The 27,478-nt window shown below is 51.0% G+C and overlaps 2 long non-coding RNA genes across 3 annotated transcripts; one reads left to right on the top strand and one right to left on the bottom strand.

Annotated features, from left to right (window-relative positions):
- Positions 1 to 554: 554 nt before the first annotated feature.
- LOC131835684 (uncharacterized) lies at positions 555 to 3,297 on the bottom strand. The gene is made up of 3 exons (XR_009355329.1): positions 2,852 to 3,297; positions 2,432 to 2,579; positions 555 to 671 (listed from the first exon to the last, which is right to left on the bottom strand). It is a non-coding gene; the product is annotated as an uncharacterized LOC131835684 (long non-coding RNA).
- On the top strand, positions 663 to 27,478 carry LOC131835681 (uncharacterized). 2 transcript variants are annotated; one of them, XR_009355328.1, is made up of 3 exons: positions 663 to 823; positions 26,492 to 26,637; positions 27,168 to 27,478. It is a non-coding gene; the product is annotated as an uncharacterized LOC131835681 (long non-coding RNA). The 2 variants fall into 2 exon arrangements; XR_009355326.1 differs by lacking the exon at positions 663 to 823 and adding an exon at positions 18,461 to 18,902.

The following is a 27,478-nucleotide window of genomic DNA, read 5'->3' as shown; positions in this document are numbered from 1 at the left end:
AGCTGGGGACGCTGCCCTGGGCCCGGAGTAGGACGTGTGTCTGAGTCTCTGGGGGGAAAGAACGAGAATGATGCCAGCATCTAGAGCAGCCTTCGGGCCTAGGACACTGTTCCTGGTGGGGCTGGAGGCTCCTGGCGGAAGCATTAAAGGTGTCTGCAGATGTCCTCCTCTTGAATTTGCGTGACCCATGAAACGTGGCGGAAGTGAGGTTCTGGGATTTCTGAGCCCTGCAGCTTCAGTGCAGTTTTTTGGGAATATTCTATCTGGGAGCCTCGATCTGCTCTGTAAAGAGTCCCACCACCCTGAGACTGCCATCCAGAGAGGCCACGTGGAGGCCCTGTGGTCAACAGTCCCAGCCCAGCCAAGGCTTCCAGCCACACCTACTTCAGCTAAGACCTGAGAGTAGTGAAGTCTCATTATTCTCGAAGACCCACCTATCCGTCAGCTGAATGCCAGAGAGTAACCCCCCCGGACACGCCCAGAACAGAAGAATTGCCCGTGGAGCCTCCACGCACTTCTACACTACAGCGTGGCGAGATGGAATGAAAACGATACCTGTTTTGCGCTTCTCGGCTTTGCGGCGTTTGTTACACAGCCACAGATGACCGACACAGCCAGGGTGCCTGCATCAAGGCCACCTGTCTTCTTATCAACTTCCAAATCCTGCATTACTATAAGAGACGAGAGCTCATCGTTCATTCTCAGAATGGCTGGGCAGAGGGGCTAAAGGCAGAGTTACAGGTACTGAGCCTCTCTGTGAAATGGCACCCCGGAGGCACTTCGCTTGGGCTAGCCCTATGAGACCTAAGGGACAAGCGCTGAGGTAAATAGGAAGACGGACCTTGAAGGACCTGGTTGTGGGAGCAAAGGGTGCCTAACCTGAGAGGCCGGGTGAGCCTGGGAGGAGGGGAAGCACGAGAGGGCTGGGCTGAGTACTGGGGGAGGACGGACTCGGAGGACTGGCAAAGAAGAGACTGGGTTTTGGTAGGGGGCCGTGGGGCTGAGTGCTCGCCGATGGGGAGAGCAGGGGCTTAGGGAGTCTGGGAAGCCCTGAGCTGGTGTCTGGCCTGGGGCGTTTAGGCAGCTCTGGGGCCAGCGCCTTCCCCTGGCTCTGCCTGCGGCATTGCTCGGGTCCCAGCAAAGAGCGCTGCTGGGCGCTGGTGATCTCACTCGGACGCTGCAGGTGTGCACCCGGTCTGTAAACCACAACAGGGGCCCGTGCTGCCACAATGCACAGGGCCAAGCGTCCAGCAGGGGATAAAGGCTGATTATTTGTTTAGCATCATTAGCAAGAGTCCCAGAACTTGTCCGAAGCAAAGCAGAAACTTTTGTATTAAGGAGATTAAGCCTTAAACTCAGCTGAGCGGGCTCCGCCATTCGGAGTAGCTTTGTTGTGCCTGGTATTGTGTGTGATTACATGCAAATCACTGGGAGGCCTCCCTGGGGTCCCAACCACAGAGGCTTAGCTGCCCTCCCAGGGCAGGAGTGGGCAGGAGAGGGGGTGGTCACGTGCTCTGGTGGGAGCACCCAACACTCCGCACAGGGAAGCCTGTTCTCCCTTAAGTTCAGGAAATTAGGGTTTTGTTTCATGTGTCATACAGAGGTTTCTGATGGTTGGATACATGTGTAGGGACAGAAGTGCGACTGGGGAGGTATCACCGGAAATTCAGGGCACCGTCCCGTGAAGTTGGGGGATGTTCTTGTTGTCAGGGTCCCTCTGACCATCACACCTGTGGGCATCCTCTAGCATTCTCTCTTTTGAAACTTAGAGTCATATATATGGTTGCCAAGAAGATGGGGACATATTTTGGTTTTCTTTCTTTCCTTCTTTTCTCTGTCCGTCCCTACCCAGAATCCCTAGTGGCCAATCAGAAGGACTTGGGATTATCCTGGATTTATTGATGCAGAAAATGTGTAGTGTTTGCTCTGTGCAAGAGCTACACGGGCGAGGTGTAGAGGGTGGGGTGTGGTGAGTGGTTGGTAAGAACAGAGATGAATAAGATAGCTCTGTTGTTCAGGAGTTTACAGATAAGATGTGTACCCAGATAACTAAAATACCTGAGGGAATTTGGTAAGTGCTGGAAAAAAGGCCCTGAGAGAGTGCTTGACTTCAGTTAGGAAGGAATCAGGGAAGGCTTCCAAGAGCCAAGCCCTTGGAGGTCTGGAGGCCAGGGCGGGTAAGGGGCGAAGGGCCACACAAGCCAACTCGTGTTGGAAAGCGTGGGGTGCACACTGCCAGCGCGCACGGAGTTACACTGTGTTCCTAGAACTGGCCCAAGCAGCTTCTGCATACTGGGCCCCAGCTCTGTTTGTGCTACAATTCAGCCTAAACATATTGGAGCCGGCAGTCAAACCCACATACCTGTGCAGGGAGTCAGGACCCTGTGTCAGCATCTTTGGAACAGATGCCCCAGAGATTTCTGTGTTCTACCTGTTGACGGTTCTGTGGGTGCCCCAGCATTCTCCTCCTTTGACTTTCCCCCTGAGCGGCATCTTCAGTTGCTTCTAGGTCCTCGATAGCACAGTGAGCTTGGACATCTCTGGGGCTGTCTTCCAGGTGGTCATAAAATGCTTCCCAGCTGGGGTCAGAGGTGAGAGTCATTAGTTCCCACCCTCTGTGAGGCTATGGGCCTGGCTGCGGTCCTGCAGGTCTGAGCTGAGCATGAAGAGAGAGTGAGATAAGCCCTGGGCTCCTCATAGAGGTGTTGCCAAGAAAGATCTCCTGAGAACATGAACAAAGCTGAAAAGAAAACCCAAGAAGGGTGGGTGGCCAAGCCACCAATCGAAAACCTGAACAGCATGGTAGAAGCAGTAGGAGAGCACAGGATGAGAACTGGGATGCCCAGCCTACCTTCCCGCGTTGCTGAACGGTGGTAAGGGGAGCAAGGCACGGCAGCAGGCACACACCATCGGAAGTCCAACCTCATCTCGGGCAGCCAGGACACTCGGAGGCCTGATGTGCATTTTTGCCAGCCTCTAGTGGTATTTCTAGAGGGAAAGGCACCGGTCCTTGGTCAAGCACAGCTCCTGGGGCCAGATGGAAGCACTGAGATTTGGGAATGAGCAACATTAGCTTTGAAAACAGATACCCATTCTTTTCCAGCACCCTCCACTCCATCCCCATCAGAGCAGGTGCCTCCTGAGAGGCCTCTCAGGGCCAGTAAGAAGCTGAGGGTCACTGCGCCCCCCCTGCTGAGGGGAGAGCTGAGCTTGGAGAATGGGAGTTTCCATCTACCATCCACAACGCACGGTCCTTTCCTTTTGCCGGAAGTTTCTGGGACTGTGGGATCCCTGGGTTCTGAGGGGGTGTAAAGGATGGAAGAATCCCTCCACCTCACCCTCAAAGAAGAAACCCAAACTCAAACCAAACTGCTCTTTGGAACTATGGGTCCTTTGCCCCATCAGAGGAGCAGATGTTTCTGGGAGGGTGGGGGAGGCACTGGGGGATCCAGGCAGGAAGCCAGGCAGGAAGAGCCCCAGATGATGGGGGAGTTGAAAAGAATTTTGTGAAGATATTGTCTGGACCTGGGTTGGATAAAAGACACCGGCAGACGGGGCTGTTCACCTGCTAGGCTTTTGTTCTGCTCTGCTGCGACGGCTCTCCCGGCTGCCCGTGGCGGGGGGGGGGGGGGGGGGGGCGGGGGCGGGGGGGGTGACGGTGGGGAGGGCGCGCTGCCTGCCATCTGCAGGAGGAATACAACAAACACCCACACGCCAGCCAACGGAAACCCGCAGCAAAACAAACAACTCGAGGAGGGCTCCGGCCTGGAGTGCGGTGGGGAGGGCGGGCGGGCGAGGTGAGAGGGCACCTGCCAGGGGCAGGGTGGCCCTGGGGACTCTCTGCATCCTGGGCCGGCTGCCCAGCAGGGCAGGGGTTGGGCAGTCGGGTGACGGTGTCTCCGTCATGCAGCGGTCAGGTTCGAAGAGCTGGGGGCTGCAAAGCGGGGGGTTGGATAGAACCCATTCTGCAGATCGCCAGTACCCGTGGTCCCGCCCTGGGGTTTACAGCAGGAGATGTGGAGTTAAACAGTTTGGGTTCAGGGCCTGGCTTTGCCACTCTGTGGAATACCTCTCTGAGCCTCCTGCTTTCCTATCTGTAAAATGGTTAGATGGTAATGCCTAACTGAGAAGAGTTGTTTGGAGGTTGAAGCTTTGCGAACTGCAGAATACTGCACAGATGCTGATTGTTACTGACGTGTTACTTGTGTGGTTGACCCACCAGATCACGAGTGCTTGCCCTTGTGACACGCGGAGCACGTATGCATCAAGGGGGGAGACCTCCAGCCTGGGCAGGTGGCATCTAGGATGTCCCTCAGCTTATGGGGACGAAGCCTGGACTTTCATCTGGGTTCAGGGGCTTGGGCAGGTGGGGAAGTGGGAACCAAGGTGGCATGAGGCAGGGGCTGGGGTACAGAGTTAAATCTGATGGCTCAGGGGCACAAAGTGTTGGACTCAGGCCTTGACAGGGTTGAGACTGGATTAGAGATCTTTCCCAACATCCTTGCTGTCCTGGGCATCAGCGTCCCTCCCCTTTCCCGCAGCATCCACGCCTGAGCACAGTGAGTGGCAGCTGCGGCCAGTGTCCACAAACCTGTTGGGACAGGGCGGGCGGCTTGTTTGCTCTTCCCAGGGCCCAGCCTGGTGGGCTGGACCCAGAAGTATTATGTTACTTAGTCAAAGAATTCCTTTCCTCGCCTGCCTCCATTATAAAGGGGAAATAAACCCCAAGCTGTCTGCTCTTGTGGCCCCAAGCCAGGTCCTCAAGTGTCATTTCTGGGGAGCTGCTCTCCCCAGGGCAGGGTGCAGCCTCCAGGGAAATATGAGTCCTTCTTCCCCTTCCCACCGGAGTAGTAGTGGGCCTTCCCCACCACCCCTGAGGAGGCCCTGTGTTCCCCAACATGACCCTTGAATGTTTTTCTCATTCTAGGTCTGGAGCTCTTGGGAGCAGAGTAGGGCTTGGAGCTTTTCTTGTACCCAGTGGAGGCTGGGGCTGGGTGGCTGGCTTTCTGGCCCAGCACTGGCTGGAACGTTCCAGCAGAGAACAACCAAAGAGGTCTTTTGCCATCGCTTGTGGCCGGGTGCCCTCGGCTGTGCTTTGAGAACCTAAGAGGGGTTTTGGAAACTCCAAGGCTTGTGCTGATCTACTTCAGAGTTCTGGTCAGAACCAGGCAGGCCTGGGGGAACCTGCACCAGACTTTCTGAATGGTATTTCGCTGGAGAGTCCCAGGACCAGTGAGGTCTGAACTTGAGAGATCTGCCAGGTGAGGTCCTCTTCTTCTGCCCCCAGAGTTGGAATGTCTGATGGAATGCCTTCCAGGGGATTCTCGAATAATGTGATGTGCATTTTAGGACCATTTTCTATCTGTGGCCCACTGCCAACAATAAGGACTCATTTATGAATGCCTTCGAGGCATCCTCTCCTTCCTGTCTCCCGGCCTGGGCAGAGTCTGCCTGGCCTGGCCCAGCTGTGATGACAAGGGTTTCTAGAACTACTTCTCAGAGGGACAGGTATCTTGCTTGAGAAGCAGTGGCAATCAGATTCCATTTCTGAAGATTATGAAAGTTTAAGTTTCTAAATAATGTGATCCTTAAATATCATTGCATTTGGCTAAGACATCTCCCTACCTCCAAGCATGGTCATATCTCTTCTGTCTGGTGGAACAAAACTGAATTTGACTTGCCAGTTTCTCTCCTGTCTGTTATTCTCCTTGTATCTTACTTAAGTATGGGACTGCAGTGCGGATTGCTGTGTGTTTGCTCAGCATCCACAGCCCAGCTCCAAATGATCTGGACAGAGGACATCCTTTCATATCACCCCACAAGGAAATGAAATGTCTTACTCAAGCATTCTCCAAGACCCTTAGCACATGGGGAGCCAGGATTTAGCTGGGTGTTCACTGCCCTCCCTCTCCCTGCAGGACCAGTGCGTGGCTCCAGGAATACTCAATGAATATTTGTTGAATGAACAGAACATCATAGGGATGAAGAGTAGGGACTTGTCAGTGGTTTACTCTGAGCCGCTCTGTCTTGCAGCAACCCTCTGACTGACTCGGTGATACATGTTCCTTCTTAGCTCTCTGACACAGTCTCCTTGATTGTGTTCCTCTGTGTTCCTTTTTGCTCCATCCTCCGGCTTGCGCTCTGTTCCCTCTGTGCGTCTTCCACTGGGAATCCCGGCCCCTCCTTGTGCTGATGGCACCAACGATGTGTCCTAAGCTCTGAACTTCGCTAAGTTCAGACGCTTCCCCCTCCAGCTGAGTGTGGGCTAATGAATGGAATCACGGAGTATCATGTTAGAAGGAAACTTGGCAGTCCCCTAACCTAACCTTGGCAGTCCCCTTCACCTAGCTCCCCAGTGATTCTTCTCTACTCCCATCAAGAGACAGCCCATTCCATTGTTGGCCAGCCCTGGTGGCTGTCCTTCATCCCACTTCTTTCCTTTCATCTGTCACCCTGTCTAAATTATTAGCCTCTGGATAGCAGGGGCCATATCTTTTACAAATCAATTAACATGTGTTTATAAGTCAGGTATATTTGGTAATATGAAAAGTTTGAATAGGTCACTTAGGTGAGAGGTGCTCTTCCCTAAATAGGCTTTGGGGGTTCTGCCCTCTCCTCTGGTTTTAGAATCAGAAAGCTGTGGGTTCAGATTCCAACTCTGTCATTTAGCATCTATGAACCTTTAGGAAAGTTACCACTCCGAGTCTTGATTCCCTCGATAAAGCTGTGATAATACCAGTCCTTACCTTATAAGCTCAGTATGTGGACTCGTGAGATACTATAAATTCAGTGTTTAGTGCAGAGACTGACATGTTTCAGGGGCTCTGAAAATGGGAGTTTTTGTTATTATGAGCAGGCTGACATTAATACTGAACTTGGGACTCCAGGCCTGGCCACCAAGACATATGCAGTTCTTGCCCTGTACTTTTCCATCCCCGGCTCACCTCTGAAGACTATAGTGAAACCGCAGTCCTCTGCTCCCCCAGTGAAGGCACCAGGATCAGTTTTCCTTCCAGAGAAGTCCATTAATTTCTGTTTCTGGAGATGGAACGATTTCATGGTTGACGTGGATGCTGTGGGAGCACAGAGGTGAAGAAGGTGAGAGGCCCCGGGAGAGCTGCTTCTTATCTCAAGGTGTCTGCCTTCAGGGTGCTTGTAATCTGGTGGAAAGGAAAGGCCAGTGTGTGTGGAATAAGTAGGAAACAACACCCACTTCAGAGGATGAAGGGCTACTTTGTGAGGAGCAGTCTCACCTGAGAGGTCCATTAGTACATATGGCAGTTAAGAGATTAGGTTCTGGAATCACAAGGACCAGGACTCTAATCTCGGTTCTGTGGGGCCTGGAGTGAGCTACGTGACCTTTCTGGACCTCCTCCTCCTCTGGGTTTTCTGGGGAGGACGGAATGAGGGCGTGCACTGACCCGTGCTCAGCACCGCACAGCACGGCTCCCTGAGTGGGACTGTTGTGACGATGTATTCTGCATCCGGGGAAGAAGAGAGCACATCGAGGCCGCTGCTAATCTGCAGGGTCAAAATTTAGACAGTTAGAGGGAGGGGAGAGTACTCTGTAGACAGAAAACAAGCAACAACAATGCACAGCGACAAACAACATGTTAACAAAGACTCGCAAAACAACAATGGCTCAGAGCCGGTAAAGACTCATGTGTAAGGGATGGGGAAGGGAAGACTACAGGATGTCCGTCAGGACTGGAACCGAGACAGTCATCAGGGAAGAGCTGAGGCAGTAAGTGCGACCAGCTGAAGGACACTTGAAGTTGGACAGTCGCTTCTTTGTATCCTCCACTGTGCTTCTTTCTCATGGCACTTGGTTCAGCAAATGCTTATTGTTTGCTACTGAAATCCTTGCTCTGAGCAGGTGGGCTTGTGTCTCTCCCAGTAAACCCACTTCGTAGGCTTACTGCCTCCTGGAACGCTTCCGTTGAATTTCCTGGGTCAAAGCTCCATCAATGTCCCTTTTTCCTAATACCTTCACATTTGGTCAGCAATTTCAGGGGAACCTTATCTGTACTATTTATCATCAAAAATCCATGAAGTTGGGGCGCCTGGGTGGCTCCGTGGGTTAAAGCCTCTACCTTCGGCCTAGGTCATGGTCCTGGGGTCCTGGGATCGAGCCCCACATCAGGCTCTCTGCTCAGCGGGGAGCCTGCCTTCCCCCTCCGCCTGCCTGCCTCTCTGCTTACTTGTGATCTCTCTCTGTCACATAAATAAATAAAATCTTAAAAAAAAAAATCCATGAAGTGTCTTTCTTCTCAGGTTCTATGTTCTAGACAGAGGTGTCTGCTTCATTCTGGAGCCAGAGAGCTGGACTTCACCAGTCACACCTGAGCTGGAGCAGGTTCCTCAGTCTCCGTTTGCTCACGTACAAACTTTCAGGAATGCACCTGTTTGCAACCAGTGCATCTCCTGGGACCTGCTCTCCAACACTGGCTAGACTGTAGGCATGTCTCCCTCAAAAGCATGACGTCAGACGTCGTCAGTGGAGGGCGGCTCCCTCAGAGGTCTGCTCTTGTAATGGCTTCAAGGGTATAGGGTTTCTTTCTGGGTGATAAAAGTTTTCTGGATCAAATGGGGTGATGATGATACAACACTAGGAATGTGAAGTCACATAATGGTATGCTTTAATGTAGTTAAAATGGTGACTTTTATGTGATGTGACTTGTACCTCAATAAAAAGGAGGTTGATGTGAAGATGGGATTATTTGTGATGGGCAGAGTTGAGAACGGTCCTTGGAACACAGCGAGTGGTCTGATTCAGTGACTCTGATTTTGCTTAGTGACATAGGGGTCTGTCACAGAGCTGATTCTGTCTCTCAGGCTGGTGTCCCTCACACTGGCTCGGGAACAGAGTGTATGCCTGCACTCCCCCTTCTCCTGAATTTCTCCAGACAGCTGATGGCTGGGGGCTAGGTGCAGCCCCATAGGCCAGAGTGACCAGATCGCTGAGGGGAGTCAAAACGAAGGATGTAATGTTAAGACTTTGTGTCCCAGGGCTCTGGGCCCTGGAGCCAAAGATTAATCTTGCCTGACTATTCCCCCCAGGCTCCCACTTCAGTCTGCTGTCCCCTGTGTGGTGACAGTAGAACCTGAGCGTGCAGTCCCCAGCCCCTTCCCCTCTGGTTGGGGGCTCTGGTAAGCTGAGGCTCATAGGACAGGTGTGCAGAGAGAAGAGGCAGGAAGCACGTGGGAAGGTTTGAAAAAAATCCTGGGGGCTGGCTTGGGGGTGATCTCTCTTTAGAATATAATTGTAGGTGATGATGCAGGGAAACTGGAGAAAGGTGGGGGAGGTGTTCTTCCTCTTCCGTCTGTGTAACAGTCCTCGCTGGATGGCTGAGCCCGGAACACTGGCGTTTCCATATGTACCGTGTCGTTTATCCAAACCCACGGTTTCCAGGACAGCCTAACCAGGATGTCTCCTGTCCTAATATCCCCATCTTACCCACAGGCTTGCGGGGCCACAGGTGCTGTGAAACCCCTCCCCATACAGTGTCATCGTCACACGGGGCGGCCTGCCAGGGAACTGTCACGGAGCCGGAGGGAAGCCCGCTGCCGACATGGGCTGCCTCCCTGCAGAGCTCGTGTGTCCTCAGCCTCGTGCTGGGTGGTGGGGGACACAGAAAGCGCGTGCCTCCTGATGGGACACCTCTGTCACTCTGTTGCCATTTTCCATTGAGCCGACTGAGGGAGGCTCAGGAAAGCAGGCTCCGCAGGCTGCTCTCAGGGCTCACATGTCTGGCTCCATCCCCGTAGCATAGCCGTGGCTTCTGGGTGGCATTGGTTTTGGGGTCCCCGAGCTGCCAGGGTCTCCCTCTGAGGACTCCCCTCAGACACAGTTACCAAACATGTTTTTCCTCTTTATTAATCTGTTTCTCTTCTCATGTTTCCCAGGGCACAGCTGCATTTCTTGTCTGATGGGCTGGCTGCCAGCCCCGTGGAGCCTGACAGTTACAAAGGGTGGATTAGCTGCAAGAGAATATTTATTAGAAAAAAATCCTTTTTATTCTTCTGTCCTTTTTGTGGAATTAGCCATATATTTCCTGGGTGAGATAAGTGCAGCCCTTTGTGAGCGAGGAGCAGAGGCCCGGCTTCTACAGTATTGGCAATGCCAAGGTGAGCAGTGATGATCCTTCTTGCCCGCCGTGGACCATCTCTCTCTTGGCCTCTCTTGGAGGTTTCTGCTCAGTTTCATAGCTTGTAGAGCTCTACGATGTGTCTGGCTTTCTCCAGAAAGAGGATCACCTTTCTGTGCTTGGATCTCACCTTTCTTCTAAACTCCAGGGCTAGAGACGAGTAGAGAATTGACCATTTGGTAATTCTTTTCCAGTTTTGTACCTCCCCTTGCTGGGGTTTATTTAATGGCATTATGAGAGAAAAGAGATGTTCCAATGGAAAAATCGAAGCAGCAGTGGCTTTCCTTAGGCATTGATGGAGAAACTCCACCACTGAAGAAATTCTAGGTTGCCAAGGAAATCAACTCTTTTGCAGGAAATTGATTTACATTCTGCTTTTGAGACTTTGGTGGTAGGATTGCAAATTGAAGATGTTTGCCTTTGGCTGCTGCAAGCCCAAGAAATGTCCTGATTGTACCACTCAGAGTCCTCATGAGGTCCCAGAGGACATGCTCCATGTGCACTTGGAGAAGAGGTCAGCTTTCTTACCCCAACCTGGGAACTTCTGTGCCAGACCTGGCTGGGCCTGCCTACCTCTGCAATAGTGTGATACAGGGGAGGCAGGTAAGAAGCCCTGGGTGCTGGCCAGCAGGGTGACTTCTGATCTGGTCCCTCTGATGTCGGTGGTGTTCATTATCTGGAATTCAGGCCAGCCTGGGCTCTTGGGGTTGTGGGAAAACTAATGAATCAGGATCTCTAGACCAGGAACTGGGGTCTCTTGAGCATGGAGGAGAATCCCTGTCAGAGGAGAAACCACGATAACATATTAGAGCCCACAAGGGACACTGAAGATGGAGACACTGTTCACCTATCACCACTAGAATTCAAGCCCCCTTTGATGGTCCTACCACATATGTCACTCGTATTTCTGGTGCATTCTCTAATGCACGGTCTCCTGGGAGAGAGACTATAGCTTTTAGAAGAGAAAGTGTTTTTCCAAAGAGCTTTGGTGACCTCAAAGGAGAAGAGGAGGTGCTAAGACTTGAGGAGACATGACTGCTTATGAGCTAGACCCCCCCCACCACTATTTCTCATTTACCTGTCCTTCCCACGAGCCCTTCCTTCATGGTTTCTTGGCTCCTCTCACCTCTTTCTGCACAGAACACTCTTTGCCTCTTCGGTGGGCAGTGTTTGGGGCATAACTCACACCCACTCGCCATTTCTTTCCCATCCCAACATTCCTCTGTTGACTCCCTGGCATTGGATGATGGCCCCACCATTCTCTATGTCACCCGGGCTTGCCCATCCCAGGGGAGTTCGGGGCTTTTCTTGCTCCACTTGTATAGCCGCTCAGTTCCCAAACTGAGTGTGGTTCCGCTTGTGCCCTTACTCTCCTTCCTACCTGTTGCCCTGGTGTTGATCATTTCTTATCTAGGCTGGACTTTCAATTTTTTTCTCTTTCTTCTTAAATTTGCTTTAAACTCTGGGGCTAGATTCATCTACCCAAAGGCTCTCATCATAAACTTGCAGCATTACAAACTGTCACTAACTCCCCAGTTGCAACCTGAAAATCCTCCAACGATTTAGAAGGGCAACACTAGGGGTTCTCTAGTCTCCTTCTGGGCCTTATTCTTGGAGGGACTCTAAGCGGTAAGGTCAGGGACCTGGTGTTCTTTGTCTACTGCTGGTTCCCCATGCTCGGCACAGAGCCTCCAGGTAGCATGTAGGCCCGGGCATGCAGCAAGACCTCAGCAATGCTTGTAAACTTCTTCCCTGCACACAAAGGCTGCTGCCCACCAGGAACCCTCAGTGCTTCCAAGAATACCTTTCATTTTCCCCACCTTTGCCATGGCTCGTATGCTCTGTGCAACGAATGCCGTACAGTCTCTCTTTGTTCCACTCCTACCCACTTTCCAAGGCCCAACTCAAATCTCACCTCCTTATAAAGCCCTCCCTCTGTGATTCCCCAGAGAGACACAATCAACCCCTCTCTGAAATGCCTTTATTTGAGGTCTTCTCGTGTCTTTCTTTACTAAGGTTTGAGCTACTTGAGGATCTTTCTTATTCATCTTTTCAGGCCCCTTATACAGTGTCTTCCTCTGGACTTATGAAGTGAACTGTACTAAATTAATACGTGAATTCGTATATCTTATCTGCAAGCCTATTTGATTAATAACCACCCAGTCTTACAGCTTTAATGATGATGAATGACCTGGGGCCAATTAGCATTCGTTTATGCAACCACCGCTGGGGGTTGATTAACTCTAATAAATGCAAACAAATTAGCATTTGTTGTCTTACAGAACAAGTACATCAAGGCGAATCCCATGCTAAGTTGTGAGGCACTGGGCTACGGAAACTGGGGCCATGGGAGGGCGATGTCTGAAGCTGCACCCATGGGGACCTTCGCCTTCCCTCCGCTGGCTGGGCTCCTGATCCCTTCCAAGAGGCACTTCCTAGTGGCGGTCAGGCAGAAGACACCCATCAAGTCCCTGTGCCTGGGCTCATTCCCTTCACCTGCTTTGCTTCTCCAGTAAGCCTCCGTCTCACTAGCTTTGGTGGTTCTAGATTGTGAAGATCTGCGGAGGGTCACTCTGGTGACCTCAGTGCCCGGCGAGGGGCGGGGGAGAAGCCCCTGCCTCAGAGGCATGTGGTTCCGGTATCCCTCCTCCTCAGGGTTCACAGCCCTTAGCCCCTCATGAAAGTGATAGCCTAGGGGAGGAGCTGAGCTTTTATCCTGGTGGGTCACCTCATCTCTCTACGTCTCAGTGTCCAGGAGGCATCCGCTTTATGAGGGGAAGGTGGCAGAGACACTGTGAGGGTTAAATGACGGAATGAACGTCCAGGATCTCCGAGAACCAAGTGTGTTATACTCTCACTCACTCCGTGGTCATCCACAGTCCCTTAGAAGGGGTAGGGCTTTCGTTTAGCTGCCGGTGCTGGGAGACGTGAGCAGAGTCTAAGAATTCCTTTGGGAAGGCCTTGACCAGCCCCCTGGGTGGCAGTCAGTGTGGGCACTGAATGGAGTCGCCTGGCACACATGACTCTTTGAAGTTGGCACCATTGAGGTCTCTGGAATACATCCCACCAGTCTGGCCCTGTACTGGGTTAAAGGCCTGTCCTGGGTGTCATGTCAGGTTCTGCTTGAAGCTCCGTGTTGTCTGCAGGACCTGGGCGGTGACACAAGGGCCTGCCCCTGTGGATCTGTCGGATAAAGCCCCCGTAATTTGGGGGTGGAGGATTGAGGGGGCGCTGGAAGATACTCCTGGAGTCTAATTCACAAAATGGTGACTGGGGGAGAGACATCGCACAGGCCTTCCTGGGTGGGTCAGCGTGGCCAGCTGTCAGTAGGGGGAGCTCTGTCACTGTGCTGCCTCCTCTTGTGGCACCCAGGATGAGGGTCTGTCCAGGGGTCCGAGGGAGGCGCTCTCTTCTGTAGACACCCGCTGAGGAGGAGCGAGGTCAAGAACTGCGGGCTGCAGGAGCCTCAGCTGCGAAAGAAATGGAAATCCACTGTGCCTAGTGCCCAGGGGTTGCAAACATGCTTTGAGTTAAACACACACACAAAATGCACAAATATCCCAACTTACAGTGTCTTAGTGAGGAAGAGACGGAGGGTTGAGGCTTCCCCAAGACAGACGCTGCCCTGCACCTGCCTGCTAGCGCTGCCCCCGCTCCCTCGCACAGGGCCGCTGGTGGGGACCTGCTGCGGGGGGACCCAATGCAGGGTCTGGAGTTCCTGAGCACGCCCTGTGTGGGTGCCTGTGTTGATGCTCCCAGAGCGGTCCTCGCAGAGCTGGTCCTGGGTGATTGCCGCGCCCAAAGGCAGGAAGGCTCCAAATGAGAATCTTTCCAAGTGGTAACAGCCCTTGACTCAGGCTGGCTGTCTTCCTTCCCGGGCCCCAGCCTCAGACTAGGAAGAAGAGTAGAGAAGGTAGATGTCCCTCCCAGTGCCTACCCCCGCCCCCGGTGGTCGTGAGCATTTAGAGGGACAGATGCTTGCGTGCACGTGTGTGCCTGAGGGGCTCCAAGCGGTGGGGGTGGGCAGCGTGGACGTCCACCTCCTGCAGGTCTGAAGCTTGGCTGGGACTTGCCTTTTCCCTCTTGCAGGAGGCCGCAGCCATTTCTCCATCTCTGTTCCACGCTAGAGGGGGTCCTGGGAAGCCCGAGGGTGAGGCTGGGGTTGTGTCAGGTTGCATGTGTGTGAGCTGAGACTGTGTGGCGTGAATCCAGGCTTTGGAGCGGGGCGGGGGGGGGCGGGCTGGGAGATGCGAGGGGCTGCCCCCGGGAACCATTCCTCCTGGGCAAATGCAGAGGAAGCCACGCAGAACTGAGGCAGTGTGGACTCACCCAGAATCGCTCTGCACTTCCAGATGACTCTGAGACAGTCTCGGAGCCTTGGGCATTGATCGAGACTGAGACAGGGGTGCCAGGGACGATAAGGAGGGAAGGGAGGTCGGGAAGAGATTTGTTGGACTTTTTCTCTGATGGTCTCTGGGCTTGGAAGTATCCGTCCCTGTATCCCTCCTGCTTGGGGTCAGAGACAAGGCTAGCTTGGGACAGTTTAGGGGGAATCCTACCAGATGGAGGGATTAGAGATTCCCTTTGGGTGGGTGGAAAAGGGTCCATCTTCCTATTTGTGATGAAATTTACAGTGAACCACCAAGTTACAGAGACGGAAAGAGGCTGACCCCCAGCAGCTTCTATGCTCTGTCAGTCCTGTGAGCTTGGCCTCCGTGGTACCATAATAGAAAAGCGGCTATGAGCTGCCACACCGCCCACCTCGGCAGGCCTCAGTGTGTAGCACTGTGGAGAAGGCAGCTCACTTTCTCTGTCTTGCAAGCCGAGTGTTCTGGAGCCACTTAATGCACGGCCACCGTTGGTGGGACGTCCTGGCCTTCTGCACGCACAAGTGTGAACCTAAACTTGAGCCTTGCAGAATCAGTTGGTTGGCTCTGCTCACTGGAAGCAGAGTAACACCTGAATGGTCCAGATCAGAGTTTTCGGATCGTGAGGGACCCACCACAAGGTCAAGTCATTATTGAGAGAGCAGGCCTGAGTGCTCTTTCCAACCTCAAGGCCTTCACATATGCTGCTCCTTATTCTCCTGGCCTTCTCTGCCCTACCCGAACCCCATCCTTTCGTCTAGGCAATTCCCACATGCCCTTCAGAGCTCAGCCGAGCTGTCACTTCCAAGGAAGCCTTCCCGGACTGCCCGGTCTGGGCTCTGGCATCATCCTTAAAGCTCTTGGTCACATTTGTCACAATTTGCCACAGTACTTTGAGTTGTGCGACTGAGTCTCCTCTTTTCCCTCTTGTAGAATGGGAGCCTCAGGAGGGCAGTGCCTGGGGGTTTACCACCCATCACAGCTGGCAGAAGTCGGATACGCAACAAAGAAGGGCTGAATGAGTGAATAAACGGGCTCACAGGTCACCGGTGCAATGTCTCCCACCTCCTGGCAGACAGACTCCAGTCTCAGGTTGGGTGGCTGCTGTTTCCTGTTCTAGTCTGCGGAAGGGGAGAGCCCAAGGGGGGCTAAGTAGTTCTACCTGCAGCTCCTGTGAGCTTTGAGGCTTGGTTCTTGTGAGATGGTCACTGGTTACACCCCCTCCTGTTGCATCTCCCCCAAAGTCTCTGCTAAGTTAGGGTCCACTCCCTCCCACGCCCACTGCCTTCTTTCTCCCAATTCTTAGCTTTGGTGTGAAAAATGTGGCTTTATCCCCAGAATGCTACATGGCCTTTGGAAGATTACTGGCCTTTATCTCCTGACAGTGTCCAAGCTGGGGCTTCGTAGCTTGGTCGACCCTGTGCTCGATGCAATTTCGGGATGAGATAGGAGCAGGTCGTCTGGAGCAGTGGGATGGTTTTGGAAGAAGTTTAATGTCTCCTGAAGAACTCCACGTCTGCAAGTCCTCCAGAACTCTGCACCTTGAGACCTGGCCCAGGGGTGGCTGGAAAGCCTGCCTGTGGACTTCCCTTCCTCCAGAGAACTGGACTGTGGCTCTGCAGGGCTCTGAGAGCCTCGAGGCCACACTCGCTGTGGGTAGGGGCCTGCTCCAGCCCCCACCCGCCCTCACTCCTCTGTGCTGAATCAGCATCCACCCTCCCCAACCCCGCTGTCTTGGCATTACACAGCCCCGCTAGGCCAAATCTGGTTACAATGTGTCCGTTCACCGGGAGGCTCATATCCTGTACTCACTCCTCTCCAGCACGATGTTTAGCCAACGGCAACCAACAGTAAGGAACAGCCCTGAGAACCAAGGCTGCTGAGGACTTAGGACCTTGCACAAGCCAACAGCAAGGGCCATGTTGAGGAGCGGATGGTTGTCCTGCAGCCAGGACTTTTGCTCTGCTCAGTCTTGGTTCCTGTCCAGCAGCGCATGGCTCTGGCTGGCAGTCAGCAAGCCGCCGCTGGTGCTTGTTGCTGGCTTGGCTCTCCTCCATCTAGCCAGGGTGTCTGGACCTTTTTTCCAGTTCTGCTTATGAGCTGGGAAAGTGAGCCAGTCGGCTTCCTTGCAAATTGTCTCTGTCGCTGTCATTTTCCATCCTAGTCCCAAGCAGAGTCCGTCTCTCTGTTTTCTCCTCATTGACACTGCTCTTGCCCTTGGCTCAAATACAGAAATGTGGGTAGCACCAATGAGGAGGGGAAGGGCTGAGGGGGCACATATAGGGGAGGGTAACCAATTGTTTACATTATCAGTGATAGACGAAGCTTTGAATGTCCAGGGTTGTAGGGCATCCAAGGAGGGAGGTAGTCATAGGCCCATTTCTTGGCCCCTAGATCAATTGGCTGTGGCCTTTGTTAGGAACTCTCTGGGACATCTTTGAGCATCAGTGTTGCTGTCTGTTATGGGCTGAATTGTTCCCCCCCTACCAATACCAGTTCATACAGTGAGGTCACAGTCACCGCAGAATATGTCTGTATTTGGAAATTGAAACTTTATAAAGGTAATTAAGGTAAAATGAGGTCATCTAGATGAGTCCTAATTCATTATGACTTGTGTCCATAGCAGAAGAGGATATTAGGACACAGACAGCCATGGAGAAAAGGCTGTATGAAGACAAAGAGGGGAAGGTGGTCATCTACAGGCCAAGAGAGTAGCCCTCAGCAGAAACCAACCTTACCAACATCTTGGTCTGAGATTCCAGCATCCACCATTGTGGGAAAACAAGCTTCTGTTGTCTAAACCATCCGGTCTGCGGTACTTTGTTATGGCAGCCCAAGCAAACTCCTATTAATAGGACCTCCTCCAGCAACAGCAGAGGTTTCCAGAAGGGCCAAGGGAGCAGTCGATTGATTAGACGATCCCATTTTGACCATTTTTCCTTGGGCTCTCAGGAGGGCTGGTATCCCTCTGCCTTTTCCAGTTCTTTCTTTGTTAGGCAGCCACCAACCTCGTCTTGTTGGGGGTTAACCAAATAATTATCATCAGTGGCGGCTAATAAATAACGCATTTCTCTTCTTCTGTTGTTTCTCCTTGTGAGACGAACTGCAGAATCTGAGTGTCGCCCAGCGTGGCTGGTCCTGCTCTGTGGAAGCTCATGTTCCCTGGGGAAGAAAGTCATGACGACCATGTCACTGCAGCATGGCCGGTGCCACAACAGTGGTCAGCAGAGGGACACGGGGCCACAAGGAAGACAACCTGAGGTTGCCTCAGGAGGTCACAGAAGGCTTCATGGAGGTGAAAGTCTGGTGCTCTAGGAAGGCAGACACTAGGTCTTGTTCACCTTCCTTCACTCATGGAGTCAGCCCATGCTTTGCACATAGTAAGTGCTTATCTAGTTAGCTGGGTGAATGACATTCTCCAAGTTCCCTCCAGCTTTCTGACTCCATGACTCTGTGACCTCAGAGGCCCACGGCCGTCAGGGAGGGGAAGGTACAACAGGCAGATGAGCAGATCTTTGTAGTATGCAAAGTCATTTATGAGCAATTAAACTGCAAGTGGGGGAGGAGAGCGTAATGAGCTTCCCTCCTTAGCATTTCTAGGCGCATCCTCAGGCGTAACAACAGGAACCCAGCCAGTACACCTGCCCCATGTGCATGATCAGAGATGACGTCTCACTCTGCACAAAGCCAAGGTTGGTCAAGCTCCTCACAGCTGTTTCCCAGAGAAAGGAAAGCCCCTAAGTTCCCAGGCAGTGTAAACTGACCGTGTGTTTATAAAATACGTGCCGTGGCCCAAGAACACGAAAACGCCCCAGACGCACGCATGGAGCGGCAGCTGGTGTGGCTGGGAGCCCTGATGCTGCAGCGCAGGGAGGACAGCGTGGGAAAGAGGCAGCTCCTACGCCAGGTCCGCGTGGCTCTCTCCTTTGGAGAACACCCAAACGGATCTAAAACCGAAGCTGAGAAAATAACAAACATACAAGCCTTTTGAAAACAAACTGTGCCCAGACATCTTTTAAGGCTGAGTGGTTGACCAGCGCAGACCACCCAGCCACCCAGATCTGGGGCTGCTCCCGTTCCCAGTCCAAGGGTTCCAAGAACTTAGATTAAAACCCTTCCGACCTCGCTTTGCAATATGGAACCGGACGACCCCATGGGTTAGGGGACCGGAGAGCATGGAGGACCGTCCCCCAACCCTCTGCAGTGTGGTGCCTTCCGATGAGCTGTTTTGTTTCACGCAGAGCTGAGCTCACCTGGGAGATGATCTTGTGACAAGAATACCAGGCTGAGTCCAGATCAGCAAAGAGAGGACAGGAAGAGGAAGAGGAAGAGAAGCAGAGGCAGCCATGCGAAGCGGTGACTGGCAGAAAGAGAGGCAGAACGGCTGGTGAGCATCATTTTTAACCCTCAGTCAGAGTCAGGAAAGCTCTGACAAGGGCCAGTCCTTGTTGTTAATCTCTCTGTCTGTAAAAAAGCCAAAACAAAACAAAATAACCCCCCTCCCAAAACCAAAAAACTGGTTCGCACTCAAGGACACAAGGCAGATAAGTTGGGGTCACCAAACTCTGTCGAAAACGTAGGCCCACACTCCAGCTGCGCTGGGTTTGGGTCCCCTCAAGGCTAAACTAACAGAGGCCAAACCACGTGCACTCTGATGCCCTCAAGGGCTCTTGGGGGCTTGGGAAGGGTTGGGGCACTGGCTTCCCCAAAAGCCTACTCCGAGAGGCCCAGTGAGGCTACTGATCTGGGGAAAAAACAATCATAAGAATGATAAAAATAATAAGAATGACTATTATTTATTGAGCCTTTAAGCAGCTCAGATAGATGTTGTGCTAGGCATAGACGGTGTTTCCTTTAGTCCTATCAAGGATCATTATTAATCCCTTTCCACATTTAAGAAAATGAGACCCAGAGAAGTCAAATGGCTTTCTCAAGGTCACAAAGTTCATGGTGGAGCCAGAATGCAAATCCAGGAGCTCTGAGCCCAAAGCCTGTGTCCTTAAGGGCCATCCTGTCCTGTCCTGGGCAGGTACCTTCTATGCCTTCTGGGGGTTCCAGGCTGTACTTGGAAGGGGGCATGAATATTCAGTTAGAACTAGGGCATGCTCTGGATTTACCTGAGGACCTCAAGGGTCCCAAATTATTCCATCCCATTGGCATGGTAGATGGCTTCTCAAATCTGTTCTTCTGACCTGACCTTGGGAAGGCAGAGTCCTCTAAGGCCTGGGGTGTGTCTGCATGGAAACCACAAGTGAAGGGCACATGTTATCTGGGATTAAATGTAATAATATACCCAAGAAGAGTTCACAGGTCTTTCCCTCCGGGTTCCAAGAAAGGAACTGATGAAGACTCTGTAGGCTCAGACTATACAAGCCCATTCCCGCAACCAGGCTACACGATCAGTAACGCCCCAGCTAACCCTTCCCCACATGCTCCAAGGCCTCTTAACAGCTGGACATTCCAGGTTGCCCAGAATGAAAAATATCCTGAAACTTAGCAACTCGGAGCTGCTCCATTCCACCGCAATTTGAACCTTTGGGCCTCTCGCTCATCTCTATGTCCTCTACCCCCACCCCTACCCTCAGCCCCCAGGATTGCCACATGCACCCCTTCCAGCTCTGCCACCAGGTGGACCTCATGTTGGAGGCCAGATGTCTTCCTTGTTTAATGTGAATGCATCTTGGGCTGGCCACTCAGGCCATTTCTAAATCACATGGGACCTCAAGAGATACTTGCTTCCTTTTTGAACAACTTCTATTTTGAACACCAGGAGACACACGAGAATCCTGATCCCTCGCCTCCTTCTCTCTCTCTTCCAATCTCCCACTCTCCCTCCTTTCTTTCCTTCTCTGTCTTCTTCTCCCCTGCTCCCTCCACGCCCCCATCTCTTTGTACCCTCCCTGGCCTGATCTCTGGGACCTAAAGTCAGGAGGGCATGATTCTTGTTAAAATAAAGGAGAAATTTCTAATTCTTTTACCCCCGACCTTTCAAGCTGTCTGCAGCACTTTTAGGCCCACGCTCCCTGACTCTCATAAACGTCAGCATCCTAGGGTCTGGTATTACCAGCTTACAAAGTAAAGGGAATCTGAAGAGGAATGGAGGTAGAAAAGAAGCCAGGAGGGAAGGAGTGATCAGAATGAGGCTTCTCTCCTCTCGGGCTAGTGGAACATGCTGGTCGTCAGTGAACTACTCACGGGGTTTTACTGAGTGGGGCTCAATCTGCACTGAGCTCTGGGCAGTGCGGGTAGCTATGTCCAGAGGAGCTGGAGAGGAGTCAGTCCATATCTTAGGGTATCTTGCAACTGGAATCCCATTTCGGAGCCCCTGACCCACGGGTTCGTGAGCATGGCCCTGTATGCTTTTTAGCTTTTTCTCTGAGGATATGTGACTTTCCATTCTCTCGCCTTTCCAGAGCAGTCTGCTCCCCTCTCCTCGGGACCCTGGAAGACTTGCACACTTCACTCTACTCTCCTTTAAGCACTCATTTCCCCCCACCCCTTAGGGCTGGGGAAAGTGGCAGCTCCTCTAGAAACCTCAGGCTTGAGTCTCCTTCTGTGAGGTACTGAGTTGGCAGCCCATGCAAATCACTATTGCCTGGAGACCTTCTGAGAAGAAAGGGAAGCTCAGAAGCATTGATCTTGCTCTATGTTTTTCTCTGCCGCTGCTTTCAAATGACCCGGATCTCAGTACAGATATTGAAATGGGGTGTGACTTTGGGGAGGCGTCTGAGAAATGGGAACTTGGCTTGTGTGTTGCTTTTGAGGGTCGCTGGGAGAACCACAAGCCTGCCCAGATCTTATCTCCTCAGGAAGGGGCAGGAAAACAACACAGCAGAACAGTTGCCCAGATGAGAACCTTACCTAGTGTCTTCACACCACACGCCCACGTGCGGTGGGGCTGCCATTTCTCATGAAGGCAGAGGGGAGGGTGAGGTATGGCAGGGATTCCCTCAGTCCTGGACAGGGAGGCATGACTGGGCAAGGAAGCGACCGTCAGGGCCCTTGTGGGGGCCAGCGCACATTGGGATCAGGACTGGTGACCACCACCCCATCTGCTGTTTCCACTGACCTAGGAGAGGCCAGGCTGCTTTCCTCCTCTAGAAGAGGTCCCCTCCACCCCCAGATGCTTATGCAATCTGCGGTGTGTCTGCCTCGTTCTCTGGGGATGCCAATCAAATAGAAGACAGTCCTGGCCCATGTGGAACTTCATATAACTTGAGTGGGGGGCACTAACTACAAATAAAGGAAAAGTTAAATAATGCATAGCACACACACATCACACACAAGAACAGTTACAAGTGGTACATGACTAACTGGCAAATGAAAGACACATTTGCTCTCGGTTTGCTCCCACACTGACATTTCTCTGAACGCAGAACAGAAGGCTAGCACAGCGTGGTTGCTAGCAGAGCGGGGGGAGGGCACAGTGCCCAGAGCGGGGCAGCACGTCGTGGCCGGGGCCACCTCAGCACGTGTCCCGCGGTAAGGTCAGAAGGACTCATGTTCTGAAGTGGGTTCAGAGCCACCTGTGCTGGGCTCTCAGAAGGGCCTGGTTATATCTTCCTACCAGACAACAATCAGACCTGCTCACATCTGCTCGTCTTCTTTCCTTCCCTACTTGAGGAGCCTCCCTCCACTGCTTGCTGGGGCGCCCTTTGGTACAGGGTCTCGGGGTCTCTTCCTCTGGCTTGCAGGATGGTGCACAGATGGTTATCAAGTCACTGATGTCTTCTGATCTTAAATTTCCTCTTACCTATGGTGAGGATAGTAATAAAATCTATCTCATGGGTTTGTTGGGAGAAAGGGAAACATTGTGTGTTGTGAAGAGTGGTGAAGACATCTTCTATCTGCAAATGTTTTAATAGTAATGATGATAAATAAAGACAATAGCAGAAATAACATCTAACCTACACACAGCTCATAATATGAGATAAGTAGGCGTATCATATTCATTTTACAGATGAAAAACTGAGGCAGAGAGAGGGTAAGCAAGTTGTCCAGAGTCACACAACTAGTAAGTAGCACAGCTGGTACCCCAATGCAGGTGATTTGGCTCAGTCGGGGCTCTTAAGGGCCATGCGGTTAAGAGGACTCTGCGCATGCGCAGCAGTGGCGCGCATCTCGGTCCATCACCTCAGATAATCCTCTCTGCTCCCGGAGTAGGGGAACTCTTTGGCACAGAGGAAATCGGGCTATTCTTTATACCGAGCTGAATCTATTTCCTGGAGGAAGGTCTTGAGTCTCTTCAGAGTCCAAACCTGGGAAAGCTTGCCTGATGCTTGCAGGAATAGATCAAGAGGGTCATCTTGGTTCTTGTAGGAAGACCATATAATCTCTCCGAACTGTCCGGGTCCTCAGTGCTCTGACACCTCGGTGTCCATCAGAGTCCCCGGGAACTGCCTCTGGCAGCAGGGGAGATGCCTCAGCAAAGCAGGTCACAAAAATTCATTAGGCACTGACATCACGCCCCCATGGTGCAGGGACCAGGGGGCAGGACGCATTCAAGAAACAGGATTATTGGGGCGCCTGGGTGGCTCAGTGGTTTAAGCCGCTGCCTTCGGCTCAGGTCATGATCGGGGCCTGGGATCGGGTCCGCATCGGGCTCTCTGCTCCGCAGAGAGCCTGCTTCCCTCTCTCTCTCTCTCTGCCTGCCTCTCCGTCTACTTGTGATTTCTCTCTGCCAAATAAATAAATAAAATCTTCAAAAAAAAAAAAAAAAAGAAACAGGATTATTTATGGTCTCCAAGAAAAGTCAGAAGCTGAGTTGGAAAGATCAAACAGAGGAAAGAACAGATTAAGATGACAAGACAATACCGTCAGGTAACAATGTGATAACACACAAAATTGTTCAGTCTTGCCAACTGTGGGAGGTGAATGGAACACGTTGCTAATCATGTCCTCCTTCATGTCCTGTTTTTTTGCGTTTTTTTTTTCTTCCTCAAAGTTCTGAATTTTCTTAGGGACACTGTCCCCAGCAGAGGTGACCCGTCTTCCTTTGCCAGAGAAGAAAAAAAATTCCTTGCAAAGAACATTTTTCATGCAGCAACTCCCTCCATGTTCATCCAGCCATGTCTCTGTCCCTTCCTACATATTTCTCCGATAGAGCTGGAAGAGAAGGCAATTTGACTACTGTCCCTGAGCAGTAACTGTCCTAGCGCTGTGAGCAGAGGGGACTTGAGGTCAAGGGTTAAGTCTGTAGATGACCTGCCCTCTACTCCTTCTTTTTTGTGCTCTTACCTCCCAGGGACCCTGGAACGCTTCCTACCCTGGAAACTGGGGCTGTTCCAGTGATGGCACCATCTTAAATCCTTGGTGGGTTTCAGTCCTTTCTCCTAGCCAGGTGGCTTCAGTCAAGTCGCTTAATCTTTTTCAGCTGTAGTTATTCTCGTCTATAACATGGATATATAAATGTGAACTTGAGGAGGAACTGGAATGATTCCTACAGAGCACTTACGATAGTCACTGACACATGACACCTTTCTGTTGTTATAGCTCTACTGCCCATGTACCTCACATGTACCTCTTCACCACCATCACCAGGGACAGCATCATGATCTTTGCCATCTTCATTGTCATCATCATCGTCTTCATCTAACCAGTACCTCCCATATCCCATTCCCTTAGGACCTTTTTCTTCGACTGTCTGGCTAATCTGATTAATACTGTGCTCTCCCAGCATGGCGACAGCTTCATTTGTCACCCCACTCAGATGATATCTCTGAGGCAAGAGAGTAACTTGCTGGAAATCCATCCTGACAATTTTAGTCCCTATGGTGGGACAACGAGGGCATTCCTTTTGGTTGGATGGTCCTTTGGATTACCCTCAGATTACCTTTTCTGCAGCTGCTAGGTCTTTCCCAGAGAAAAATTCTTCCCCAGAGTCCTTCCTGTTTTCCCATGAATAACAGTGGTAACAGGGCAGGTCAAGGAGACCTTAGCCCACTAAAATCATTTGCCTTTTCCCCATTAATTAAAGTGTCATGATAAAGAGAAGATCATTTCAATTTTAATCTCTAATAAGAGAGTGCCTGGAGGAGAACAACAGAAATGTTTGAGGTTGGGATTCTGAAGCCTAAAAAGCAGAGTTAATTACCTTTGGCTTCACAGACAGATTTTTGTGTACACAATTGTGTTTCATCTTTGTAACCCAGGGCTCTACTTTGAGGCTTTCTGAAGTTGAGAAATTACCTTTGCTGTGTCCAGAGTCATGCCCTGGTTAAGAGCTTGTACAAAGATGGACAGAACACCCCTTGGGGCCCCCAAAAGAGAAACCCTTCTCTAGAGAGATGTCTCTTTGGCGATTCACAAGGGCAAAGGGGCTCTTGTGGACATTTTTGCTTGGGGTGGGGGCTCTCCTGAGAAGTTCTACTCTGCAAAGGGTGTTCAGTTCCGTTGGATTTCTTCACCGAGTCAACACAAGATTGCAATGTGGAAATGAGTGTGTACAGACACTTCCGATGTGGGATTTCTTTTTTCGCCCTGGATGAAAACACACTCAGACCTTTGTGCACAATGCGGATTCTGAAAAGCCATGGAAGGCAGAGTGGGAGGACGTCTGAGGTAATGTCAGGGGAACACTTAGCACAAACACAGCCCATGCCAACTTGCCTCAAGGCTGGGAGACTGAGGGCTTCTCTGCAGCAACCCCTCTGCCTACACACTCACCCAAAAGGAACTGGAAGGCATCCCCTTGGCTTGTACATGAGGCTTGATCCATTCATCCACTGAACAAATATTTACGGAGTGTCAGCTAATGCCAAATCTCTTCTAGGTGCAGGAATACAGCAGCAAACAAAAAAGAGCAAAAATCCATACTAGTACAAATTTCACTTTTCCTTGGATAGGCTGATTTAGCTCTGTTTGATTCTATGTATAAGCACCTGTATTTTTCATAATATATATATATATATATATATATATATATATATATATATCCTTAGATTTTATATGTGAATCTTAAATTTCTCAGATTTATATGAAATCTATAATAAAAATGTAAATATATTGATATGTGAGTGAAAAAATATTGTAAATACAACTTCTTAGATTGTATGTTCCAAAAGTCAAACTATCTTTGTACAAAGTCTAGAATATCATTGTTCACTTACTTCTGCATTCATTCATTCATTCAACACATACTTTCTGAGCGTCTGTTTTGCAACCATTCCTAGTTGAAGTAGAGGTTTTTAGTGTGTGGTCCCTGGACCAGTAGCTTCAGCATCACCTAGGGACTTAGGAATGCAAATTTTGGGGCATGAGTCAGACTTCCTGAATCAGAAAATATGGGGATGAGGCTCCCACAATCTTTGCTTTATGAAGTCTTCCCAGGTGATTCTGACGCATGGTAAAGTTTGAGAACCACTGCTTTGAACAAAAGGACAAAGGTCTAACTGGGACATTTGAGTCAGGAGTGGCAAAAAATGGATGGAGGTCATAAGATGCCCCTGAGACCATGTTCCACAAATTGTTGTCTTGTCTTTGTATGCACAATGCCATCGCTGGTTCGCTGTCCACTGACTGAGGCTGTCTCAGATTTGCAGATCATTAGTGGTGTGGGAAGCTTTTCTTCCAGTAGGAAGGACAGCTTCACTTAAAGTGGCAAAAGTATACTGGGTGAGAGTATTAACTGGTGGTGTTTATGTCGGTGGTCATGACTCCCCCCTTCCTTCCTCTTGTGTCCCACAAGCCACAGACCACAAGTGAGGCTGGTGGACAGGGCAGAGGCAGAGAATAAGGTTGTGGTAGGGGAAGTAAATAATTTGATTTGGTAAGCTGAACTGAACTGAATTTGAGGTCATGGAACTCTTTTGCACTGTAAGTTATTACTTCTTTAATTATAAATTTAATCCCAAAGCCCTCGCTTTGAAGGGTAATGTTTTCATGGCCTGCAGCACTGTATGTGGGGTAGATGTCCTAAACATTTGGCTGCAATGCGGGGACATTTTGATTTTTCTATTCAATGAGCACGATTTTTAGAACTAGGGTGATGAACATTGAGCAGAAGGGTCACTGTCCCTAACTCAAGATCTAGGCAGGAAATAAGCTGGTGACCCCAATGAAGAGGAGATATAAGAAGGAGCCGAGCATCTGGTACTTTCTCTGATCTGCTCTCTGAGCCTCAGGTAAGTCCTCTCTGGGTTAGTAAGCTCAACTGGGTTGAACAAGAATCAGCCAGGTGAAGGGATGCAGGAAAAGGAAGAAAAGAGTGGGGAAAAGAACATTCTAGAAGGAGGAAAAGATGGCATGAAGGCCTGGAGGGTCAAAGGAGAGCCTGGTGTGGAAGTTTTAAGAGCTGCAAGCTGAGTATGCAGGGCGTGGAGAGCTCAGGGCATGGGATGGAAATGAGGTTGGAAAGGCAGCAAATCTGGATCCTCAAGGGCCTAGGAAGTCAGAGGAAGGATTTGGACTAGGGCCTAAGGGCAACTGGAAACCACAGAGGGGTTTAAAGCAGTGGAGAAAGATGATAGATTTGCATGAAAAATAAATCTCTTGGCCGCACTTTGGAAAGTGGATTGGCCAGGGGAGCAATGGTACTGGGAGGCAGGAGCTGTCTATTACACGGACTAAACTCTGATTGTTTGCCTAGGAAAAGTACGAAATGAACTAAGAAATTGTGAGATTAAAATGTATTTCCTCTTGTGTTCTTTCTCAGCCTGGGCCTTGTCCTTTGGATGAAACACCTACAGCAGCTACCTTCGGAGTCAAGACACATTCAGCATACGGGGTTCCTAGCCAGGGAAGTCAACGGACACTAACTGAACACTAGCCTTTTGCAAATCACAATATAAAACATGGGGCTGGACACCATGGGGGAATCCCAGGAACCCTTGGTCTTTGCCCCCAAGAAATTAACGGCTGAGTTATGGAAATAAAGTCATTTAAATGTTCAATGAAAATTCAAGCTATGTGTTATTATCCAAAAGTGAGGGTGGAATCATTAATGATCTAAAAGGAGGAAGAGAA

Source organism: Mustela lutreola, chromosome 1 (genome assembly GCF_030435805.1).
Source record: "Mustela lutreola isolate mMusLut2 chromosome 1, mMusLut2.pri, whole genome shotgun sequence".
Classification (NCBI taxonomy): Eukaryota; Metazoa; Chordata; class Mammalia; order Carnivora; family Mustelidae; genus Mustela; species Mustela lutreola.
This window is presented reverse-complemented; position numbering and strand designations above follow the sequence as displayed.